Here is a 15,025-nt window from a genome sequence, read left to right on the forward strand (position 1 = left end):
TCCGGCAATCCATTCTGACCATTTGAACGTGAGAGAGCTTAAGTCCTGAGTGTGCTATGCATTCTTAAGTTGTTTTAGTATTCTAGTATTATATTACTTGTCGCCAAGTGATTCTTGATGCTATAGCAGTGTTGTGTGACCTGTGGCTATTTTTTATACAGTGTTAGAATCTGTGATAGTATTTTTTCTTACGCTTTGTAAGTTGGGTTTTGTTATTTTCTAAACTAAATATTTTATCTTGTTTAAACTTGTGTTCTGCCACAACTGTGTTCGCTTATTAAAGGTTGTATGCAGATTGAATGAGTTGTTAACTTCAATAGTATCACTAGTTTTCCCTAGACATCGAAATCGAGCCCTAGTGTGTTGTTGAGTTAGTGTTCATTCATTTAGGCTTTAGGTCATTTGCATATAACCCCAAGAAAGAATCCGGGGGCGTTCACCATCTATCTGGCTGGTAGATAGGTGTCCGTTACAATAGACTGTCCCTGGTTAGTAAAAGCGGCTTGGCATAGTGCTGAACACACTTTACCTTCATATGCCGAAGTCACAGAAAAAATTCAAACATAAGTAAATACAAAGAATAGTAGGCCTATATTGGGGAAAAATAATAATTTTAAAATCCTCAACGACTATGAAAATTTCGGCATCACAGGTGATCCATTCCCCAGAAAGGGTACAAAAACATTTTAAAACTCTAGATCTAGTTATGTAGACACACGTGCAGGGGAGACCACTCGATAACTCTCTTCATTAATACATTTCTCACTCTCTTCATTAATACATTTCTCACTCTCTTCATTAATACATTTCTCACTCTCTTGATTAACACATTTCTCACTCTCTTCATTAACACATTTCTCACTCTCTTCATTAACACATTTCTCACTCTCTTCATTAACACATTTCTCACTCTCTTCATTAACACATTTCTCACTCTCTTCAATCCTAAACAACAACGCTGTTTAAATCGCCGATTTACCGCACGAAGGTGATTGACAGTTTGACGGCTGGGGAAGGGTAGCAAAACCCTACGACCCCCACCCTACCCTGATCTAGGGGGCTTAACCAATATTGACACCTACCTTCACGAGACCCCCTCCCCCTGCCAGCACCTGTCCCGTCTGTAATAAAATCTGCAGACGACAACGAAACGTAACGAACACACAACACAACAGGGTAGGAGCAGAGCCTGTAAGGCGAACTAGGCGGTCGCCTAGGGCGCCAGCCGTAGGGGGGCGCCAAAATGGGTTGGAAAAACAAATTGAAAGTTTGAGGGGGGGGGGGGGGTGCAAATCGAAAAATATTGCATGGGGTGGGGTGCTTTTAATAAGTTTTGCCTAGGGCGCCGAATAACCTGGCGCCGGCACTATGCAGGAGACGACGAAGACGATACAGTAGCTAAGGGTAAATGACGGACATTAGAGCATATGACGTGACAATCTCAAATGATAGGTCAGATAAACTCGTGGAATGTTTGAGCTACTGTGACCGACCCACACTAACAACGCACAGAGGACCAGAGTTTCTTTCAGGCATCTCTTCGCCCCCCCCCCATCCGAACGAAATGGAAATTATATAGAAAATATATATACTTTTTAACAGTGCCATCCCCCCCCCCCCCGGGATTTTATTCCGAACCCCCACCCCCCTACAACCACTACAGAGGACACGACCTTAGGAACTATGAGGCGATAGAGCCGAGACCGGTCAAAGAGAAATAACTAAAGCAAACACATTTACACTAAGTCTAACTACAACGCCCCCCTCCCCACCCTGTCCTCCTCAAAATAAATAACAGTAGACGCAACGTCTCATTCAGTTCAACACGAGAAGTAGCAGAACCGAGCCTTCCGTCTCTAGAAAAAGGGAAGTAACTGATTCAAGAGAGTGCGACAGGACAAGTCTCCCCTGATTTATCTCCCTTGTTTAACTTTGTTCATTTTAATTCTATTTGTATTTGCATAATGCTGAATTAAAAAAAAATGTTTACTAAGAAAAACAAATCGGTGAAAACTGTCTAAATTTTATATGATTTTGTGCGAGATTACAATACTTCCTCTATACGAGAAAGTAAAAAGACAGCACAACCAAGAACCGTGTTTCTTCCAGACTTTTTTGCTCCGTGGGGGAGGGGCACTTGAAATTTTCGGGGGGTGGGGGGCGGTAGACTTTCTTCGGGGGGCGGACACTGTTAAACGTATATATTTTCTATATAAATTATACAAATTTCATTTCGTTCGGGTGGGGGGGGGGGGGCTGGAAGAGATGCCTGAAAGAAACTCTGATCAAGAAGACGATTTTAGTTGGCCAGCGTTACACACACCCAGTTCACTCCCCTGACTAGACTGAAGCTCATTCTCCGCGTGTACAATAATTATGCCACAGCACACAACACACACACAACAAAACGACAACACCTACACAAAAGTGCATTGAGTAATAGATTAGTGGCGGGTTGGAGAAATCAATCGGTGAAGATCAACTCGAATATCGATCATATACACTGCAACTTGTAACTGCATCCAGGAACAAAATCCGTACACAAGTTCTTGTTTCTTGACATGCTTTTTACTAGTTCATCGCTCGATTCATTCACCAGTCGGGATAAGTAGCAAAGGACCCGACAACTACACTTTCCGAAACATTTATACCCTAAATATCAAATATATAACTCTCCTTGCTGTATTACATAACATAATTGTATCTACATTGTTTTAAGCTTTATAAAAGTTCAACAGAAACATAGTAACGTTCAGGGTATCATAAATATAAACAGAAGGTACGCCACTCTAAACCTACGGTTATGGTTACAAATATAACAATAAATAAAATACGGGACCCATAATACAAGTGCCCTCCACCCCCCCCCCCCCCCCCACCTCCTGAAGAGAGTCTACCGCCTCCCCTACTCGCGAACAAATTGGAATTTATATAGGAAATATATACTTTTAATAGTGTCCACCCCCCCCCAATTTTAGTTCCCCCCCCCCCCTCACGAGAAAAAAGTCTGGAAGAAACACTGCACAATTCTCTGATCAAACGAAACAAACACTACATACACTAAACACAAGCTTTCTTTCTGTTTTATAGCTTGACGATAAGTTGGTCGAAACGTTTTCAATACATTTAGTTAGGCCACAACACAAGCTACACGGCATTAGATTCCGGAAGCAACATTCACAAAACACAACAAGGCCACACAACGCATGTAAGCAGGCTATAACAATAGCACACACAATCCCGGTTTATGGGTAACATGAATACCTGTAATCTGACAAAGGAATGATTTAAGCAATTTTCAAACACAGAGAATCTTCTTTATGGTGCGGATATGAAGTTGGCATGAAATACGTGTACTGTAAAAAGAGAACGTTGACCGTGAATATATTAGTAATCAATAAATAGCCATGACAGGTAGGCCGATTATATATAAGCTCTCTTATGTATACATATATATATATATATATATATATATATATATATATATATATATATATATATATATATATATATATATATATATATATATATGTATGAATGTATTATAATAAATATATATATATATATATATATATATATATATATATATATATATATATACATATTTATTTATTTATTTATTTATTATAATACATACATATATATATATATATATATATATATATATATATATATATATATATATATATATATAATATATATATATATATATATATATATATATATATATATATATATATATATATATATATATATATATTATAATACATATAATACATATGTGTAAAGTAAAATATATGTAGATAAATCGATTGTTGCAGGTTAAGTTCCAACTTCTTTTAAACTTTTAGCTTGCTGGAGATCACCATAAAACTCTGTAATCAATAAATCAATAGATCGATTTTATTACACAAACTAAAATGACTTAATACATTGTTTTTTCTCTCGCAATCTTTCGTGCAGGCCTACACTCTAACTAACTCATTAACATATATGCTCGGTTCAGTACTGTTAATAAGCCAGACAAATAGCAATAGGCTGGAAAATAGGACATGTCTAACTCGCTATATAAGGTGCCAGTTCAGTGTGTTGCTTCCTGGTTTGATTCTGATTGCCAGGTCAGGTTACGACCTACATAATTGAGTCATGGAACTGAACTTTATTCGAGTGTGTCAACAGTTGACCATGACATAGTGTGGTTAGACCATAGTGTGGTTAGACCATAGTGTGGTTAGACTACGACGTAGTGTGGTTAGACCATAGTGTGGTTAGACCATAGTGTGGTTAGACCACGACGTAGTGTGGTTAGACTACGACATAGTGTGGTTATACCATAGTGTGGTTTGACCATAGTGTGGTTAGACCACGACGTAGTGTGGTTAGACCATAGTGTGGTTAGACCATAGTGTGGTTAGACTACGACGTAGTGTGGTTAGACCATAGTGTGGTTAGACCATAGTGTGGTTAGACCACGACGTAGTGTGGTTAGACTACGACATAGTGTGGTTAGACCATAGTGTGGTTAGACCATAGTGTGTTTAGACCATAGTGTGGTTAGACCACGACGTAGTGTGGTTAGACCACGACGTAGTGTGGTTAGACCATAGTGTGGTTAGACCATAATGTGGTTAGACTACGACGTAGTGTGGTTAGACCATAGTGTGGTTAGACCACGACGTAGTGTGGTTAGACCACGACGTAGTGTGGTTAGACCATAGTGTGGTTAGACCACGACGTAGTGTGGTTAGACCACGACGTAGTGTGGTTAGACCATAGTGTGGTTTGACCATAATGTGGTTAGACTACGACGTAGTGTGGTTAGACCATAGTTTGGTTTGACCATAATGTGGTTAGACTACGACATAGTGTGGTTGGACCATAGTGTGGTTAGACCACGACGTAGTGTGGTTAGACCACGACGTAGTGTGGTTAGACCATAGTGTGGTTTGACCATAATGTGGTTAGACTACGACGTAGTGTGGTTAGACCATAGTGTGGTTTGACCATAATGTGGTTAGACTACGACATAGTGTGGTTGGACCATAGTGTGGTTAGACCACGACGTAGTGTGGTTAGACCATAGTGTGGTTAGACCACGACGTAGTGTGGTTAGACCATAGTGTGGTTAGACCACGACGTAGTGTGGTTAGACCATAGTGTGGTTAGACCACGACGTACTGTGGTTAGACCACGACATAGTGTGGTTTGACCATAGTGTGGTTAGACCATAGTGTGGTTAGACCATAGTGTGGTTAGACCATACTGTGGTTAGGCGTTAGTGTGGTTAGACCACGACGTAGTGTGGTTAGACCAGGGGTCGGCAACCTGCGGCTCGCGAGCCGCATGCGGCTCTTTTGATATCAAGATGCGGCTCTCCAGCTCCTTGAACAAATACTAATAATCTTAATAAAAAATAAAATATTGGAAATAAAAAAAATGTTAGTGGCTCTTTGAAATCAGGGAAATTTTGAAAATTGTTACTTTTGGCTCTTCCGCTTCAAAAGGTTGCCGACCCCTGGGTTAGACCATAGTGTGGTTAGACCACGAGAAATCGTTGGTTAGGCCATAGTCAGGTTAGATCACGACGACGTGTTCTTCCTCTTTAAATAGTCTAATAACAGTGCCCATAAAGCTCAATTAAATAGTTTAGTACTAAGCACATCAGAAAGCATTATCTACTCCTAACTATAAGTGAGAATGTCTACTAATACACTCACACACATGCATATATATATATATATATATATATATATATATATATATATATATATATATATATATATATATATAATAGTAAAGTTCCCTTTCAAACCTGACGCTCTACGGCAGGGGTTCCCAACCTTTTAATACTCTAGAGTCTAGAGCACATTCTAAAATATCGGTAGGGTGGCGGGCACCACCTATTTTAAATCGACAAACTCCTTCCAGATGCGTAGCGACCCTTCCCGTCACCCGGGGACAAAACTTTCGATTTGCACCCCCCCTCTCAAACTTTCGATTTGCACCCCCCCCTCAATTTTCGATTTGCACCCCCCCCTTTCAATTTTCGATTTGCACACCCCCCCCCCCCCTCAAACTTTCGATTTGCACCCCCCCCCTCAAACTTTCGATTTCCATCCCCTTCAACCTTTCAATAATGTTTATGAAAAAATTCTGTCTCTGTCGAATAGTGAGAGGCGGGCACATACGAATCGTTAGGCGGGCGCCATGGCGCCCGCGGGCACAGTGTTGGGAACCCCTGCTCTACGGGGCAAGTGAAATAGAGTACACTTGTTACTGTGACCTCGGCATATGAAGGTATAGTGTGGTCTGCACTATGCCCTAACGTAAGAGCTAGGTGGACTCAGTGACGGTCTACTGACTTGAACCTGGATTTAAACTCGAGACTTACGGGTCAGCAGTCCAGCTCTCTACCACTAGACCCGTCAAATTTTGTTGATGGTATGGGGGCGGGGGGGGGGGTATTTTTCCTAGTTCCGCCACTGTTTGTCATCTATCAGTAATCCCCCTAACCAATACCACGAACATGACGAATGTATTAAGAGAAACACACAGACGAACATGTTCTCTAACTAACTTGACCATCTCTTCACAGAACCCAGCACGGGCAGCTACGACATACAAACAGGTCTCATTGCTGGAGCCTCTGTTCTTGGCGTGGTGTTCTTCGTCGTTCTCATCGTGATGGTGGTTGTGATCTACAGATGGCTACAACAGCGACGTGTGTTGATGTTGTGAGAATTCTGTGTTGTACAACGGATGTGTGTTGATATGTAAATTGTGTGTTGTACAACTGAGGCGTGTCTTGATGTTGTGAGGATTCTGTGTTGAACGATACAGGCCTCTCTTATTGTTGTGAGATTGTGTGTTGTACAACAGAGGCGTCTGTTGATGTTGTGTAGATTGTGTGTTGTACAACAGAGGCGTCTGTTGATGTTGTGTAGATTGTGTGTTGTACATCATAGGCCTGTGTAGATGTTGTGTAGTTTGTGTGTTGTACATCATAGGCGTGTGTAGATGTTGTGTAGTTTGTGTGTTGTATATCATAGGCGTGTGTAGATGTTGTGTGGATTGTGTGTTGTACTACAGCGGCGTCTGTTGATGTTGTGTAAATTGTGTGTTGTACAACAGAGGCGTGTGGTGATGTTGTGTAGTTTGTGTGTTGTACTACAGATTCACGTGTTGATGTTGTGAATATTGTGTGTTGTACAACAGAGGCGTGTGTTGATGTTGTGTAGTTTGTGTGTTGTACATCATAGGCGTGTGTAGATGTTGTGTAGTTTGTGTGTTGTACATCATAGGCGTGTGTTGATGTTGTGTAGATTGTGTGTTGTACGACTGAGGCGTGTATTGATGTTGTGTAGTTTTTGTGTTGTACAACAGAGGCGCGTGTTGATGTTGTGAGATGTATTGTACAACTGAGGCGTTTTGATGTGTAGATTGTGTGTTGTATAACAGTGGCGTCTGTTGATGTTGTGTGGATTGTGTGTTGTACTACAGCGGCGTCTGTTGATGTTGTGTAAATTGTGTGTTGTACAACAGAGGCGTGTGGTGATGTTGTGTAGTTTGTGTGTTGTACTACAAATTCGCGTGTTGATGTTGTGTAGATTGTGTGTTGTACAGAGTAAAATTATACTTTGGGGTAGAGGATTTAACCGTCTTTTCCCTCGTTTTTTTATATACATAATGTAAACAATTGTTCAGTCTAGATAAAAAAAAAGTAAAAACAAATATATACTTACAGAAAATAAGAGTTAAACTAAACTATAAAATTAATGCTAAAAACTTTTTTTTTCAAAACAAACTGTATAGTCGTAAACTATAAAAGTTGAGCTTTACAAATAACAATACAACGAAATATTTATTAGACCATATAAGTACCAAGTAACGAGTACTTATCTATATATATAATTCTCTTCTGGGAGCCGTTAGAAAACAAGCTGCAAGCGCGCCTTGCAATCCCCTCTCTTCCTCTCTATCGCGACCCCCTCCCCCCCCCCCATCGCCCACCCCTCACCCCCCCCATCGCCCACCCCTCACATTGTCTGGTGAGCTGTGTTCACGTTACATAATACAATCATAGAGCTGGGTTTGGTGACGGCTATTAGGGGCAGATAATTTAGTTTGAAACGATTTTAAACTTACAGGAGGTAACTAAGAGGAGGCTGCTTTCACTGGAGGGGGGGGGGGGGAGGGAGGGGGGGGGTAGTGTTTTAAAGCAAATATTTTCAGTGGCAGCATTGGTACTGTCGAATTCACCAATTATGAATTACTGAAAAGTAGAAAAAACAACAACTAATTAGCGGCGTATGATACACCGCGGGTCGGCTCGTCTACTATATTACAGTCTGAATAGCAGTAATTGTCAAAACGTGTACAAAATATACACGTAAAATAAATAGATTTCGTGTAATAAGGTTTACTGTACGCAATAGTTTAAAAGTTATGTTTAGTGGTTTGTGACTGTGCTATAGAGACACACTTGTTCTAAACTTAGAGACGAAGGGTCTCGAGTTCGGATCTTGGTTAGGACGTTTGACTGCAGGACGTCCCTGAGTACTCACAGCTCTCAAGGCGGCTGGGCATGGTACTGACCACAGTATCCTTTTATTTGTCGAGGCCGAGAATCTGAACTCTACTTTATCTGCCCAATGACCTAAAGAGAAACTTTGCATTACCTTATTATATGATGTACATCTCACCCAGTACATATTGGTCCCCAGAAGACAAGCTAGTGGTGATATGGAGACAGCCCATAATAACATACAACCTGGCGTGGAAAGGTCTATAACAGATTATACTTACGGTAATGATGTAGCAGATCAGCAATAATCAACCTTAAAGATACATTTAGAGTTTTCTGTATATATATATATATATATATATATATATATATATATATATATATATATATATATATATATATATATGGTTATTAACTTGGGTTTAATCGAACCTCAGGGGTTCAGTGAGTCAATCTCAGGGGTTTACTGAGGTCAAGACACAACCCCAACTCATAAGATTCGCGGTCGGTTTTGTTAGCTGTGGACGATATAATAAGCGGCCGATGACAAATCGTATAAGGACAACTCGAGCGCGCCAGCACAACATAATAATACAGTACGCTCTTGCTAAATCAGATTTATCGGTATCGTGTTATTGCTATTTCGTGTAATATTGAAGTCTCGACTCACATACATCACAAATCATGGCAAAGTCCACCTATACAGGCAGGCTTTGATCGTGACTTAGCATACCTTTTATGTCTATATCATAGCCTGGTAGTAAACTTGTGAGTGTCGTGATGCTACATCGTATGATTTATTTCTTGATATTTTAATACCTTTCAAACTATGTCAAGCAGAAAAAAGAAAATGGTTGTACAAATTATATAATATGGGTATACCGGCTAAAATAAGAAAACACTTTCTTAAACTACATAATGGAGATGGAAAATACAAGAACACATCGCTATCTGAATTCAAAGTGAAGAGAGTCAGATTCGACGAAAAGGCTGCTCTGCCTCTTCTAGGATCAGTGTTTCTTCCAGACTTTTTTCTCCGGGGGAGGGGGAGGGTATATATTTTCTATATAAATTCCATTTCGTTCGTGCTATGTAAAACACGACGTGACTGAGTTTGATTTTTTTATTAAATTTATATGTCTCTTACAACAACTAAGCTGGCCGATGTAAAGAAACTGTTGGATGACTCTTCAAAGTCAACAATCTTTCGTGGGATATGATTTTTGTTGTATATTTAGGACGGAGCTCCAGATATGATGAGGAGAAAGTCTAGCTACACATTGTATTTTAACCATGCGTTGGTAATAAATACATTGCATCCAAAACTGGCAGATGTATTAACAGTTGCGAACTAAGTACGATATAGTTCTCTGAGGCACCGCATTCTCAATGAACTGTTTAAAGAAATGAGCTCTGGATTCCTTCGAGTTACTTCTGTGCCATTCTATCGTTTGGTGATTATACTGAGGACAGGTGCTGAATTGTGTTTTTTTACCTTTCCTGTTGCATTGGCCCTGTTTTTTAAAGAGAGCGGCAACATGATCATGTAACTTCTGAGTTCATTCTCATTCTAGTATACATGGCTTAGCAGCTTTCAATAATCTCAATAGGAGCCGGACGTTTTTCCGAAAGACACTAGCCCGTGTCCATAGGCTATTCAATAAATACACGGGAATCATAAAATAGAAAGTTACGGCCGGCATACAATACTGCCAACAAGTATTATAAATATAAATACTTCACCTGTCTAGTCCGCAACATGCGGCACTAGTACGATCGTAAAAACAAGTATTATCAATAATTTACTTCCTTCATTAAATCTTCATTAAGTCGACATACAACCAAGTTAACCTATGCCCATGTCAGCAACTGAACGGTCCTTGTCATCCGCAGCCTGGGGGTTTGAATGCCGCGGACACAGGTACAGCTACCCAGAGGTCACATGACATGGGAACACGTGGAAACATCGCTCACCGAAGAATATAAAAAATACGTCAACAGTTGCGGTCCCACAGGGTTCGCAACCAAATACATTGTAAAATTACCCCCCCCCCGACTGGTACCCATAGTATGTGTTACAAAGAGTTCCATAAGTGCGCATATGAAACTGGTGGGGTTCAGTAGCTCCATAAACGTCAGAAACACTTGTATATATATATATATATATATATATATATATATATATATATATATATATATATATATATATATATATATATATATATATATATATATATATATATATATGTGTGTGTGTGTGTGTGTGTGTGTGTGTGTGTGTGTGTGTGTGTGTGTGTGTGTGTGTGTGTGTGTGTGTGCGTAAGTGTATAAGTGTGTCTGTGCCATTCAAAGTCAATTTTTTATTAGCTTATTATTTAATTTTAAACATTAATCATTTTTCCATAGAACAACCCACAGTTTTTGAGGAGCCGACCATCAAACGGGTTGAACCATTTCAGAGGTTTAATGAAGAAATACTCTTTATTACTCAATAATGTTAATTAATCTCTTTTGAAGAGTGGGCCTAAGTATATGATAAAGATGAGTGGATAAAATATTTTGGCATTTAAGTGGTTTTTAATATATACTAGAATACCCGTCATCCGTTGGATAACTGTGGGTTTCGGGGGTCATCAATCAAAAAACATCACGTCTGTCACTCAGAGGCAGAGCGACCCTTCCCGGCGCCCGGGGACAAAGTTTTCGATTTGAACCCCCCCCCCCCCCCGCAAGATTTCGATTTGAACCCCCCCCCCCTCAAAATTTTGATGTGCACCCCCCACTCAAACTTTCGATTTGAACCCACCTCAACCTTTCAATTTATTTTTCCAAACCATTTTGGCGCCCCAACATATGTCCCCCCCGCCCCCCCCTTCCCCCATCCACATCCCCCCGCCTCCCCTTCCCCCCCCCCCCCGCCTCCCCTCCCCTACCGTCCCCCCCTCCTCGCTACGCTACTGCAGTGTCACTTATCGTCACAAAAAACAGACCCCACATTCAAAAATATGTTTTTTATCTTTTAAAAACACCGAAAACACCGATTTCGGACTATCCCTTCATATACTGACGTCACATGTGACCTACTCAACTCTACTTCACCTGCCCAGTGTCCCGCCAAGTCTCAGACAACATGTATTTATCGTTTAAAAAACGATTCCAGCCGAGCATGTCTCTGACCACACTATCCTTTCATATGCTTAGGACAAAGAAACAGATGAACTCTACTTCACCTGCCCTGTATCTTGCCAAGTTCAGATAGGCAACTTTATCATTCACATCTAAAAAAAAAAATTGAAAAAAAAATTTCATCGACATATTGGTCTAGAACCCGTGTCACCTGCATGAGAGCCGACTACGCTACCAGCTTAGCTATTTACTCGTGACGTCACAAGTGAATTTTTATACTCTACTTTTGAGTCTGCGCGCATAGATCTAGATCTAAGTCTAGTAGTAGTAACTTTCAAATTAAATTTTATCTTAAATTAGCCAAACAAAGATTTATATAAAATAATTAAGGCCTGAAATAGATTCTAGATGTAGAATTTACATTAATTCTAGATCTAGAATTTACATTGAGTCTAGTGACCTAGATCTAGATCTAGGCTAGATCTAGATCTAGGCTAGATTCATAACTTTCCTTCGACAGCTGATCTTTAGATCTAGAGAAATTTATCGTAAAACTAAATGAAAAAGACAGTTGAAAATTGATATATGTGTTGGAACGTAATAAATACAGCAAACGGACGTATTGTTTAAGTTATAGCCGGCAGAAAATTAGCTTTGTAACGCGTTAAACTTTTGAATGGGCCACAAAGTCTATGATGGAGTCCGCCATTTTTATTGTACCAAAAAGTAAACACATCAAGGGACGTCACTATCCCCACAAAGTTTATTCAAAGTATTAACATTTTTAAAAAAAATACGGTTAATTTAACTATGAATAAATCAATAAATTAATTAACGTCTTTAAATAAATTTGTGATTAACAGTCTGTCTTAAAACAAAATTTTTTCTCTACCTACATACTATTTTACAGCTTTCCACGATGAGTGCAACCATGAGCAATAGTTAATCAGGCAAACAAACAAACAAACAAATAAATATTCAAACACGTAAACAAACTTGACTTTTAGTAGTATATATATATATATATATATATATATATATATATATATATATATATATATATATATATATATATATATATATATATATATATATATATATATTTTTTCACGTCTATTATTCAGAAATCATCATCTAAACTACAAAGAGCGAGCCGATTCAGTTAAATCCATGACCAGCATCAATCAGGTTTATGTCAACGGTAATTTGTTTATATTTTTTGTGTGTAGGACCACACCAATGCTTTTTAATTGACAAGTTGTACGTTCAAGGGGGTTAAGGCTAGGACTGTGATAAGTATAGACAGATCTAGTTGACAGTGTGTGTAGTGTGAGCAAGTCTAGTTCTCTAGTAGTACACCAGGTTCCTCCATGTGTGAGGTGTAATCACACAAGGTTTCCTAACTAATCTACAAATCATTAATGTATATATTAATGTATATATATATATATATGTATATATATATATATATATATATATATATATATATATATATATATATATATATATATATATATATGTATATTCCCTGTTGTTTAGAATGTAAGCACTTGACTCCATTGCTTTCTGATCACCATCTTTATTATCTCAACAAAGGTACATTGTTTTATTTTTAAATGCTTTTACTGTCTACAGAAGTTTCATCAAGCGAATATGAGACTATCGATGATGTGATTTACTCGGTGCAGAGACGAGAGATGTGATTAATGCATCTTAGAAATGTGATTTACCCATTTACAAAAGTTTTATACCGACTTGAGATAATAAATGTTACATATGTAGCGACCAATTCTTTTTAGTTACTTCCCCTATTAAAAAAAATTAGAAGAACCAAGGGATACAATTTTTAACTCTAGATCCAAAATGCTTAAAATATAAAGAACCAATTAATAACAATAAGAAAATAAATTATTTTATTGCTTTTAATTTTAAAGTATTAAAGTTAAAACAAAAATATAAATATTAGCTCATTTTTATATTTCTTCAACAAAATAATTAATGTTAGTCTCTTGCTTAAACAGTAAAACATTCGCTACATTACAATCTTATCTTACAGGTTACTCCTTTAGCAGATGATAAAACTGTTACTTGAACCGAGTTCGCCACTATTTCAACATAAACTGTCTCAAAAAAAACAAAAAAAAACAAAAGAAAAAAACATGAACTGTCTCTAGGAAACTACTTATACAATCACCTGCCACTTTACCGCACAGAAGTAACATTAATGTAACCATTTCACCCCCACCTTTAGTCTCTTCTACTTCAGTTGCAAACCGAGAACAGCAAACTATGTGACACGTTATCGAGAATTGCCCAGATCATCGTCCAGATGTCTCCAATCTTGTAGAGAACCAAACACAAATCGAGCCGATCTCCCTACGTCATCATCATAGAGTACCCAGATCTTAAACGACAGTTAACACACTTTTAAAATTTAAAAACTTCTCCGAGTATTACAGCCGTTTATTGATATATGTCCAACACAAGCTAGACCAGTGGTTCTTAACCTGGGTTCGATAGAACCCCAGATTTTCAGTGCGTCAGTCTCAAAGGTTCGACGAATGTCAAGACAACACCCAACTCATGATTCACCATCAGATTTTGTCAGTGTGGACGATATATATCTATTAAGAAGTGTTCGATGAATGCGCATATGAAGATGGTGGGGTCCAGTACTTCCAAAAAAGTTAAGAACGACTGTACGAGACTGCATCATAATATGATCTATATTGCAAAGTTAAACAAGATATTTTAAAGAAAATAATTAGTTTTAAAAAAAAAAGTTGATTTTTTTATAATATTAACTCTTGCAGGCATTCTCATATTAAGTTGGATATGGTTTGTTTATTCATTTAAAAAAATATGTTGAGAACAAATTTAAAATGAAACACAAAATGAATATATATATATATATATATATATATATATATATATATATATATATATATATATATATATATATATATATATATCACTAAATAACACTATTCAGTCTGATGTATTGTTGTGATGCCAAGACATTGGACAAACTCTACTGCACCGGTCACTTTGAAAAAAAAAAAGAAATATTGCCGTTTAAAATGCAATACACAGATGTAACATTATTTTCTCAGTCTTTTACTCTGGACGTGTCCACCAGCTCATAGTTCTGAACGTCCTGTGGATCATACACGTGATTTATGGCACGTACATTTCCCACAGTCTTTTAATTTTAATGCACGCAGAAAAGTAACCGTCTACCTATTACGACTATTGTCATGGACACTTTGAAGGATAAGAAATTCTCTTTGATGCGCTAGGCGATGGCATGATATCCGTTTCCATGGAAACATCATGCTCGGGACAAAGAAAAAAAAATGCCATTTGGCGTTTGGT

The sequence above is a fragment of the Physella acuta genome, unplaced genomic scaffold (genome assembly GCF_028476545.2).
Source record: "Physella acuta isolate Inbredline_101_S28 unplaced genomic scaffold, ASM2847654v3 ptg001055l, whole genome shotgun sequence".
NCBI lineage: Eukaryota > Metazoa > Mollusca > Gastropoda > Physidae > Physella > Physella acuta.